Consider the following 11,228-nt stretch of genomic DNA (forward strand, 5'->3'; position numbering starts at 1 on the left):
ACCACCTCTCGGACATGCCAGAACCACGTGCCAATGACACCGGAAGCACCTGCCGAGCACGCAGGAACCTCCTGCTCGACTCACCAGAACCACCTGCCGGAGACGCAAAAATCACCTGCCGTCTACGCCACAACCAGTTGGTGAACACTTCGCAATCACCTGCCGGGCTTGCTGGAACCACCTGCCGGTCATGCCAAAATCACCTGCCAACTACGCCGGAACCACTTGGCGGACACTGCAGAAACACCTGTCGGGCCGGCCGGAACGACATCTGAGACGTGACAGAACCATGTGCATGAGATGCCGGAACCACAGCCCGAACACACCGAAACCACCTACCAGACATGCCGGAACCACCTGCTCGACTCGCCCGAATCACGTACCTCACACGCCAAAATCACCTGCCGGGCATGCCAGAAGCACTTGACGGACACTCCGGAATCTCTGCCGGACATGCCAGAACCAGCTCTCAGACACACCAGAACCACGTGCCAGAGACGCTGGAACCACGTCCTGGACAGACTGGAACCACCTGCCGGACACGCCTGGACCACCTGCCGAGCACGCCGGAACCACCTGCTCGACTTTCAGTACCCACGTGCCGGACACGCCAAAAGGAACGGCCGGCTACACCAGAACAACTTACACGACACTCCTGAATCACCTGCCCGGCATGCCGGAACCACCTCTCAGACATGCCAGAACCACGTGACAATGACACCGGAAGCACCACTCGAGCACGCCGGAACCACCTGTTCGACTCGCCGGAACCAAGTACCTGACAGGACAAAATCACCTGCCGGGTATGCCAGAACCACTTGGTGGACACTCCAGAATCATCTGCCAGACATGCCAGAACCAGCTCTCAGACACACCAGAACCACGTGCCGGACACGCCGGAAGCACCTGCTGAGCATGCCTGAGCCACATGCTCGACTTGCAAGAAACACCTGCCAGAAACGCCAAAATCACCTGCCGGGTACGCCAGAACCACGTGGCGGACACTCCGGAATCACCTGTCGGCCATGCCGGAACCACCTCTCAGACGTGCCAGAACCTCGTGCCGGACACGCCAGAACCACCTGCCGGACAGACCGGAACCACCTGCCGGACACGCCGGAACCACCGGCTCGACTCGCCGGAACCACCACCGGACATGCAAAATCACCTGCCGGCTACGCCAGAACCACTCGGCAGAGACTCCGCAATCACCTGCCGGGCTTGCTGGAACCAGCTGCCGGTCAAGCCAACATCACCTGCCAGCTACACCAGAACCACTCGGCAGACACTCCGCAATCACCTGCCGGGCTTGCTGGAACCACCTGCCGGTCACGCCAACATCACCTGCCAGCTACACCAGAACCACTTGGCAGACAGTCCGGAAACACCTGTCGGGCCGGCCGGAACCACCTCTCAAACGTGCCATTACCATGTGCCTGAGATTCCTGAACCACACCCAGAACACACCGAAACCACCTGCCAGACCCGCCTGAACCCCCTGGCGAGCACGCCTCATCCACCTGCTCAACTAGCCGGAACCACCTTCCTGACACGCCAAAATCACCTGCCAGGTATACCAGAACCACTTGGTGGACACTCCGGAATCATCTGCCGGACATGCCAGAACCAGCTCTCAGACACACCAGAACCACGTGCCTGAGACGCCGGAAGCACCAGCTGAGCATGCCTGAGCCACCTGCTCGACTCGCAAGAAACACCTGTCGGACATGCCAAAATCACCTGCCGGGTACGCCAGAAACACTTGGCGGACACTCCGGAATCACCTGTCGGGCATGCCGGAACCACCTCTCAGACTTGCCAGAACCATGTTCTGTTCACGCCGGTACCACCTGCCGAGTATACCGGAACCAGCTGATCCACTCCCCAGAACCACCTAGTTGACACGCCAAAATCAAGTGCCGGCTATGCCAGAACCACTCGGCAGACACTCCGGAATCACATGCCAGGCGTTCCGGAACTACCTCTCAGAGGTGCCAGAACCACATGCCGGAGACTCCTGAATCACCTGCCGGGCATGCCGGAACCACCTCTCAGAGGTGCCAGAACCACATGCCGGACACTCCGGAATCACCTGCCGGGCATGCCGGAACCATCTCTCAGACGTGCCACAACCACGTGCCGGAGAGACCGGAAGCACCTGCCGAGCTCGCCGGAACCACCTGCTGGACATGCCGGAACCACCTGCCTCACAGGCCAAAATCATATGCCGGCTACGCCAAAACCACTTGGTGGACACTCCAGAATCACCTTGCGGGCATGCCGGAACCACGTCATGGACAGACGGCAAACACCTGCCGGACCTGCCGGAACCACCTGCCGAGCACGCCGGAACCACCTGCTCGACTCACCAGAGCCACCTGCCGGACCCACCAGAAACACCTGCGGGTTACGCCACAACCACCTGTCGGAGACTCCGGAATCACCTGCCGGGCATGCTGGAACCACCTCTCAGAGGTGCCAAAACCACATGCTGGAGACGGCGGAAGCACATGCCGAGAATGCCGGAAGTTCCTCATCCACTCCCCAGAACCACCTGCCGGACACACCGATATCACCTGCCGGCTACGCCAGAACCACTTGGCGGACACTCCAGAATCACCTGCCGGGCATGCCAGCACAGCCTCTCAGAAGTGCCAGAAGCACGTGCCGGACAGGCCGGAACCATCTCCCGGACAGACCGGAAACACAGGAAACACTCGCCGGAACCACCTGCTTGACTCACCGGTCCCACCTGCCGGACACGCCAAAATCACCTGCCCGCTACACTAGAACCACTTGGCGGACAAACCGGAATCACGTGAAGTGAATGGCGACACAACCTCTCAGACGTGTCAGAACCTCGTGCCGGACACACCAGAACCACCTGCTGGACAGACCGGAACCACCTGCCGGACATGCCGGAACCACCGGCTCGACTCGCCGGAACCACCGCCGGACATGCAAAATCACCTGCCGGCTACGCCAGAACCACTCGGCAGACACTCCGCAATCACCTGCCGGGCTTGCTGGAACCAGCTGCCGGTCACGCCAACATCACCTGCCAGCTACACCAGAACCACTTGGCAGACAGTCCGGAAACACCTGTCGGGCCGGCCGGAACCACCTCTCAAACGTGCCATTACCATGTGCCTGAGATTCCTGAACCACACCCAGAACACACCGAAACCACCTGCCAGACCCGCCTGAACCCCCTGGCGAGCACGCCTGATCCACCTGCTCAACTAGCCGGAACCACCTTCCTGACACGCCAAAATCACCTGCCAGGTATACCAGAACCACTTGGTGGACACTCCGGAATCATCTGCCGGACATGCCAGAACCAGCTCTCAGACACACCAGAACCACGTGCCTGAGACGCCGGAAGCACCAGCTGAGCATGCCTGAGCCACCTGCTCGACTCGCAAGAAACACCTGTCGGACATGCCAAAATCACCTGCCGGGTACGCCAGAAACACTTGGCGGACACTCCGGAATCACCTGTCGGGCATGCCGGAACCACCTCTCAGACTTGCCAGAACCATGTTCTGTTCACGCCGGTACCACCTGCCGAGTATACCGGAACCAGCTGATCCACTCCCCAGAACCACCTAGTTGACACGCCAAAATCAAGTGCCGGCTATGCCAGAACCACTCGGCAGACACTCCGGAATCACATGCCAGGCGTTCCGGAACTACCTCTCAGAGGTGCCAGAACCACATGCCGGAGACTCCTGAATCACCTGCCGGGCATGCCGGAACCACCTCTCAGAGGTGCCAGAACCACATGCCGGACACTCCGGAATCACCTGCCGGGCATGCCGGAACCATCTCTCAGACGTGCCACAACCACGTGCCGGAGAGACCGGAAGCACCTGCCGAGCTCGCCGGAACCACCTGCTGGACATGCCGGAACCACCTGCCTCACAGGCCAAAATCATATGCCGGCTACGCCAAAACCACTTGGTGGACACTCCAGAATCACCTTGCGGGCATGCCGGAACCACGTCATGGACAGACGGCAAACACCTGCCGGACCTGCCGGAACCACCTGCCGAGCACGCCGGAACCACCTGCTCGACTCACCAGAGCCACCTGCCGGACACACCAGAAACACCTGCGGGTTACGCCACAACCACCTGTCGGACACTCCGGAATCACCTGCCGGGCATGCTGGAACCACCTCTCAGAGGTGCCAAAACCACATGCTGGAGACGGCGGAAGCACATGCCGAGAATGCCGGAAGTTCCTCATCCACTCCCCAGAACCACCTGCCGGACACACCGATATCACCTGCCGGCTACGCCAGAACCACTTGGCGGACACTCCAGAATCACCTGCCGGGCATGCCAGCACAACCTCTCAGAAGTGCCAGAAGCACGTGCCGGACAGGCCGGAACCATCTCCCGGACAGACCGGAAACACAGGAAACACTCGCCGGAACCACCTGCTTGACTCACCGGTCCCACCTGCCGGACACGCCAAAATCACCTGCCCGCTACACTAGAACCACTTGGCGGACAAGCCGGAATCACGTGAAGTGAATGGCAACACAACCTCTCAGACGTGTCAGAACCTCGTGCCGGACACACCAGAACCACCTGCTGGACAGACCGGAACCACCTGCCGGACATGCCGGAACCACCGGCTCGACTCGCCGGAACCACCGCCGGACATGCAAAATCACCTGCCGGCTACGCCAGAACCACTTGGCGAACACTCCGGAATCACCTGCCGGGCATGCCGGAACCACCTCTCAGACTTGCCAGAACCATGTTCCGGACACGCCGGTACCACCTGCCGAGTATGCCGGAACCACCTGATCCACTCCCCAGAACCACCTGCTGGACACGCCAGAATCACCTGCCGGCTACGCCAGAACCACTCGGCAGACACTCCGGAACCACCTGCCGGGCATGCCGGAACCACCTCTCAGAGGTGCCAGAACCACATGCCGGACACTCCGGAATCACCTGCCGGGCATGCCGGAACCATCTCTCAGACGTGCCACAACCACGTGCCGGAGAGACCGGAAGCACCTGCTGAGCTCGCCGGAACCACCTGCTGGACATGCCGGAACCACCTGCCGGACACGCCGGAACCACCGGCTCGACTCGCCGGAACCATTGCCGGACACGCAAAATCACCTGCCGGCTACGCCAGAACCACTTGGCGAACACTCCGGAATCACCTGCCGGGCATGGCGGAACCACCTCTCAGACATGCCGGAACCGCATGCCAATGACACCGGAAGCACCTGCCGAGCACGCCAGAACCACCTGCTCGACTCGCCAAAACCACCTGCTGGACACGCCAAAATCACCTGCCGGCTACGCCAGAACCACTCGGCAGACACTCCGCAATCACCTGCCGGGCTTGCTGGAACCACCTGCCGGTCACGCCAACATCACCTGCCAGCTACGCCAGAACCACTTGGCGGACACTGCAGAAACACCTGTCGGGCCGGCCGGAACGACATCTGAGACGTGACAGAACCATGTGCATGAGATGCCGGAACCACAGCCCGAACACACCGAAACCACCTACCAGACATGCCGGAACCACCTGCTCGACTCGCCCGAATCACGTACCTCACACGCCAAAATCACCTGCCGGGCATGCCAGAAGCACTTGACGGACACTCCGGAATCTCTGCCGGACATGCCAGAACCAGCTCTCAGACACACCAGAACCACGTGCCAGAGACGCTGGAACCACGTCCTGGACAGACTGGAACCACCTGCCGGACACGCCTGGACCACCTGCCGAGCACGCCGGAACCACCTGCTCGACTTTCAGTACCCACGTGCCGGACACGCCAAAAGGAACTGCCGGCTACACCAGAACCACTTACACGACACTCCTGAATCACCTGCCCGGCATGCCGGAACCACCTCTCAGACATGCCAGAACCACGTGACAATGACACCGGAAGCACCACTCGAGCACGCCGGAACCACCTGTTCGACTCGCCGGAACCAAGTACCTGACAGGACAAAATCACCTGCCGGGTATGCCAGAACCACTTGGTGGACACTCCAGAATCATCTGCCAGACATGCCAGAACCAGCTCTCAGACACACCAGAACCACGTGCCGGACACGCCGGAAGCACCTGCTGAGCATGCCTGAGCCACATGCTCGACTTGCAAGAAACACCTGCCAGAAACGCCAAAATCACCTGCCGGGTACGCCAGAACCACGTGGCGGACACTCCGGAATCACCTGTCGGGCATGCCGGAACCACCTCTCAGACGTGCCAGAACCTCGTGCCGGACACGCCAGAACCACCTGCCGGACAGACCGGAACCACCTGCCGGACACGCCGGAACCACCGGCTCGACTCGCCGGAACCACCGCCGGACATGCAAAATCACCTGCCGGCTACGCCAGAACCACTCGGCAGACACTCCGCAATCACCTGCCGGGCTTGCTGGAACCACCTGCCGGTCACGCCAACATCACCTGCCAGCTACACCAGAACCACTTGGCAGACAGTCCGGAAACACCTGTCTGGCCGGCCGGAACCACCTCTCAAATGTGCCATTACCATGTGCCTGAGATTCCTGAACCACACCCAGAACACACCGAAACCACCTGCCAGACCCGCCTGAACCCCCTGGCGAGCACGCCTGATCCACCTGCTCAACTAGCCGGAACCACCTTCCTGACACGCCAAAATCACCTGCCAGGTATACCAGAACCACTTGGTGGACACTCCGGAATCATCTGCCGGACATGCCAGAACCAGCTCTCAGACACACCAGAACCACGTGCCTGAGACGCCGGAAGCACCAGCTGAGCATGCCTGAGCCACCTGCTCGACTCGCAAGAAACACCTGTCGGACATGCCAAAATCACCTGCCGGGTATGCCAGAAACACTTGGCGGACACTCCGGAATCACCTGTCGGGCATGCCGGAACCACCTCTCAGACTTGCCAGAACCATGTTCTGTTCACGCCGGTACCACCTGCCGAGTATACCGGAACCAGCTGATCCACTCCCCAGAACCACCTAGTTGACACGCCAAAATCAACTGCCGGCTATGCCAGAACCACTCGGCAGACACTCCGGAATCACATGCCAGGCGTTCCGGAACTACCTCTCAGAGGTGCCAGAACCACATGCCGGAGACTCCTGAATCACCTGCCGGGCATGCCGGAACCACCTCTCAGAGGTGCCAGAACCACATGCCGGACACTCCGGAATCACCTGCCGGGCATGCCGGAACCATCTCTCAGACGTGCCACAACCACGTGCCGGAGAGACCGGAAGCACCTGCCGAGCTCGCCGGAACCACCTGCTGGACATGCCGGAACCACCTGCCTCACAGGCCAAAATCATATGCCGGCTACGCCAAAACCACTTGGTGGACACTCCAGAATCACCTTGCGGGCATGCCGGAACCACGTCATGGACAGACGGCAAACACCTGCCGGACCTGCCGGAACCACCTGCCGAGCACGCCGGAACCACCTGCTCGACTCACCAGAGCCACCTGCCGGACACACCAGAAACACCTGCGGGTTACGCCACAACCACCTGTCGGACACTCCGGAATCACCTGCCGGGCATGCTGGAACCACCTCTCAGAGGTGCCAAAACCACATGCTGGAGACGGCGGAAGCACATGCCGAGAATGCCGGAAGTTCCTCATCCACTCCCCAGAACCACCTGCCGGACACACCGATATCACCTGCCGGCTACGCCAGAACCACTTGGCGGACACTCCAGAATCACCTGCCGGGCATGCCAGCACAACCTCTCAGAAGTGCCAGAAGCACGTGCCGGACAGGCCGGAACCATCTCCCGGACAGACCGGAAACACAGGAAACACTCGCCGGAACCACCTGCTTGACTCACCGGTCCCACCTGCCGGACACGCCAAAATCACCTGCCCGCTACACTAGAACCACTTGGCGGACAAGCCGGAATCACGTGAAGTGAATGGCGACACAACCTCTCAGACGTGTCAGAACCTCGTGCCGGACACACCAGAACCACCTGCTGGACAGACCGGAACCACCTGCCGGACATGCCGGAACCACCGGCTCGACTCGCCGGAACCACCGCCGGACATGCAAAATCACCTGCCGGCTACGCCAGAACCACTTGGCGAACACTCCGGAATCACCTGCCGGGCATGCCGGAACCACCTCTCAGACTTGCCAGAACCATGTTCCGGACACGCCGGTACCACCTGCCGAGTATGCCGGAACCACCTGATCCACTCCCCAGAACCACCTGCTGGACACGCCAGAATCACCTGCCGGCTACGCCAGAACCACTCGGCAGACACTCCGGAACCACCTGCCGGGCATGCCGGAACCACCTCTCAGAGGTGCCAGAACCACATGCCGGACACTCCGGAATCACCTGCCGGGCATGCCGGAACCATCTCTCAGACGTGCCACAACCACGTGCCGGAGAGACCGGAAGCACCTGCTGAGCTCGCCGGAACCACCTGCTGGACATGCCGGAACCACCTGCCGGACACGCCGGAACCACCGGCTCGACTCGCCGGAACCATTGCCGGACACGCAAAATCACCTGCCGGCTACGCCAGAACCACTTGGCGAACACTCCGGAATCACCTGCCGGGCATGGCGGAACCACCTCTCAGACATGCCGGAACCGCATGCCAATGACACCGGAAGCACCTGCCGAGCACGCCAGAACCACCTGCTCGACTCGCCAAAACCACCTGCTGGACACGCCAAAATCACCTGCCGGCTACGCCAGAACCACTCGGCAGACACTCCGCAATCACCTGCCGGGCTTGCTGGAACCACCTGCCGGTCACGCCAACATCACCTGCCAGCTACGCCAGAACCACTTGGCGGACACTCCGGAAACACCTGTTGGGACGGCCGGAACCACCTCTCAGACGTGTCAGAATCATGTGCCTGAGATGCCGGAACCACTCCCCGAACACACCGAAACCACCTGCCAGACCCGCCTGAACCCCCTGGCGAGCACGCCTGATCCACCTGCTCAACTAGCCGGAACCACCTTCCTGACACGCCGAAATCACCTGCCGTGTATACCAGAACCACTTGGTGGACACTCCGGAATCATTTGCCGGACATGCCAGAACCAGCTCTCAGACACACCAGAACCACGTGGCGGACACGCCGGAAGCACCTGCCGAGCATGCCGGACCCACCTGCTCGACTCGCCAGAAACACCTGCCGGACACGCCAAAATCACCTGTCGGGTACGCCAGATCCACCTGGCGGACAGCCCGGAATCACCTGCCGCGCATGCCGGAACCACCACTCAGACGTGCCGGAAGCACGTGCCGGACACGCCGGAAACACATACCGGACAGACCGGAACCACCTGACAGACAAGCCGGAACCACCTGCTCGACTCGTAGGAACCACCCGCCAGACAGGCCAAAATCAACAGCTGGCTATGCGGGAACCACCTGGCCTACAGTACGGAATGACCTGCCGTGCATGCAGAAGCCACCTCTCAGACATAACGAAACCGTGTGCCGGACACGCTGGAACCACGTCCTGGACAGACTGGAACCACCTGCCGGCCACGCCTGAACCACCTGCCGAGCACGACGGAACCACCTGCCGGACTCGCCAAAAACACCTGCGGGCTATGCCAGAACCACTTGGAGGACTCTCCGGGATGACCTGCCGGGCATGCTGGAACCACCTCTCAGACGTGCCAGAACCACGTGGCGGACTGTCCAGAATCGCCTGTTGGGCATGCGCAACCACCTCTGAGACGTACCAGAACCACGTGCCGTACACGCCGGAACCACCTACCGGACACACCGGAATCAGCTTTCGGGCATGCCGGAAGCACCTGCTCAACTCGCCTGAAAAACCTGCCGGACACGCCAAAATCACCTGCCGGCTACGCCAAAACCACGTGGTGGACTCTCTGAATCACCTGCCGGGCATGATAGAACCACCTCTCAGACGTGCCGGAACCAATGCCGGACACGCCGGAACCACCTCCCGGACAGACCGGAACCCTCTGCCGGACCTGCCTGAACCAATTGTCGAGCACGCCGGAACCACATGCTCGACTCTCTGGAACCACATGCCGGACATGGCAAAATCACCTGCCGGCTACGCCAGAACCACTTGGCGAACACTCTGTAATCACCGGCCGGGCATGCCGGAACCACCTCTCGGACATGCCAGAACCACGTGCCAATGACACCGGAAGCACCTGCCGAGCACGCAGGAACCTCCTGCTCGACTCACCAGAACCACCTGCCGGAGACGCAAAAATCACCTGCCGTCTACGCCACAACCAGTTGGTGAACACTTCGCAATCACCTGCCGGGCTTGCTGGAACCACCTGCCGGTCATGCCAAAATCACCTGCCAACTACGCCGGAACCACTTGGCGGACACTGCAGAAACACCTGTCGGGCCGGCCGGAACGACATCTGAGACGTGACAGAACCATGTGCATGAGATGCCGGAACCACAGCCCGAACACACCGAAACCACCTACCAGACATGCCGGAACCACCTGCTCGACTCTCCCGAATCACGTACCTCACACGCCAAAATCACCTGCCGGGCATGCCGGAACCATCTCTCAGACGTGCCACAACCACGTGCCGGAGAGACCGGAAGCACCTGCCGAGCTCGCCGGAACCACCTGCTGGACATGCCGGAACCACCTGCCTCACAGGCCAAAATCATATGCCGGCTACGCCAAAACCACTTGGTGGACACTCCAGAATCACCTTGCGGGCATGCCGGAACCACGTCATGGACAGACGGCAAACACCTGCCGGACCTGCCGGAACCACCTGCTGAGCACGCCGGAACCACCTGCTCGACTCACCAGAGCCACCTGCCGGACACACCAGAAACACCTGCGGGTTACGCCACAACCACCTGTCGGACACTCCGGAATCACCTGCCGGGCATGCTGGAACCACCTCTCAGAGGTGCCAAAACCACATGCTGGAGATGGCGGAAGCACATGCCGAGAATGCCGGAAGTTCCTCATCCACTCCCCAGAACCACCTGCCGGACACACCGATATCACCTGCCGGCTACGCCAGAACCACTTGGCGGACACTCCAGAATCACCTGCCGGGCATGCCAGCACAACCTCTCAGAAGTGCCAGAAGCACGTGCCGGACAGGCCGGAACCATCTCCCGGACAGACCGGAAACACAGGAAACACTCGCCGGAACCACCTGCTTGACTCACCGGTCCCACCTGCCGGACACGCCAAAATCAC

The sequence above is a fragment of the Equus caballus genome, chromosome 10 (assembly GCF_041296265.1).
Source record: "Equus caballus isolate H_3958 breed thoroughbred chromosome 10, TB-T2T, whole genome shotgun sequence".
Classification (NCBI taxonomy): domain Eukaryota; kingdom Metazoa; phylum Chordata; class Mammalia; order Perissodactyla; family Equidae; genus Equus; species Equus caballus.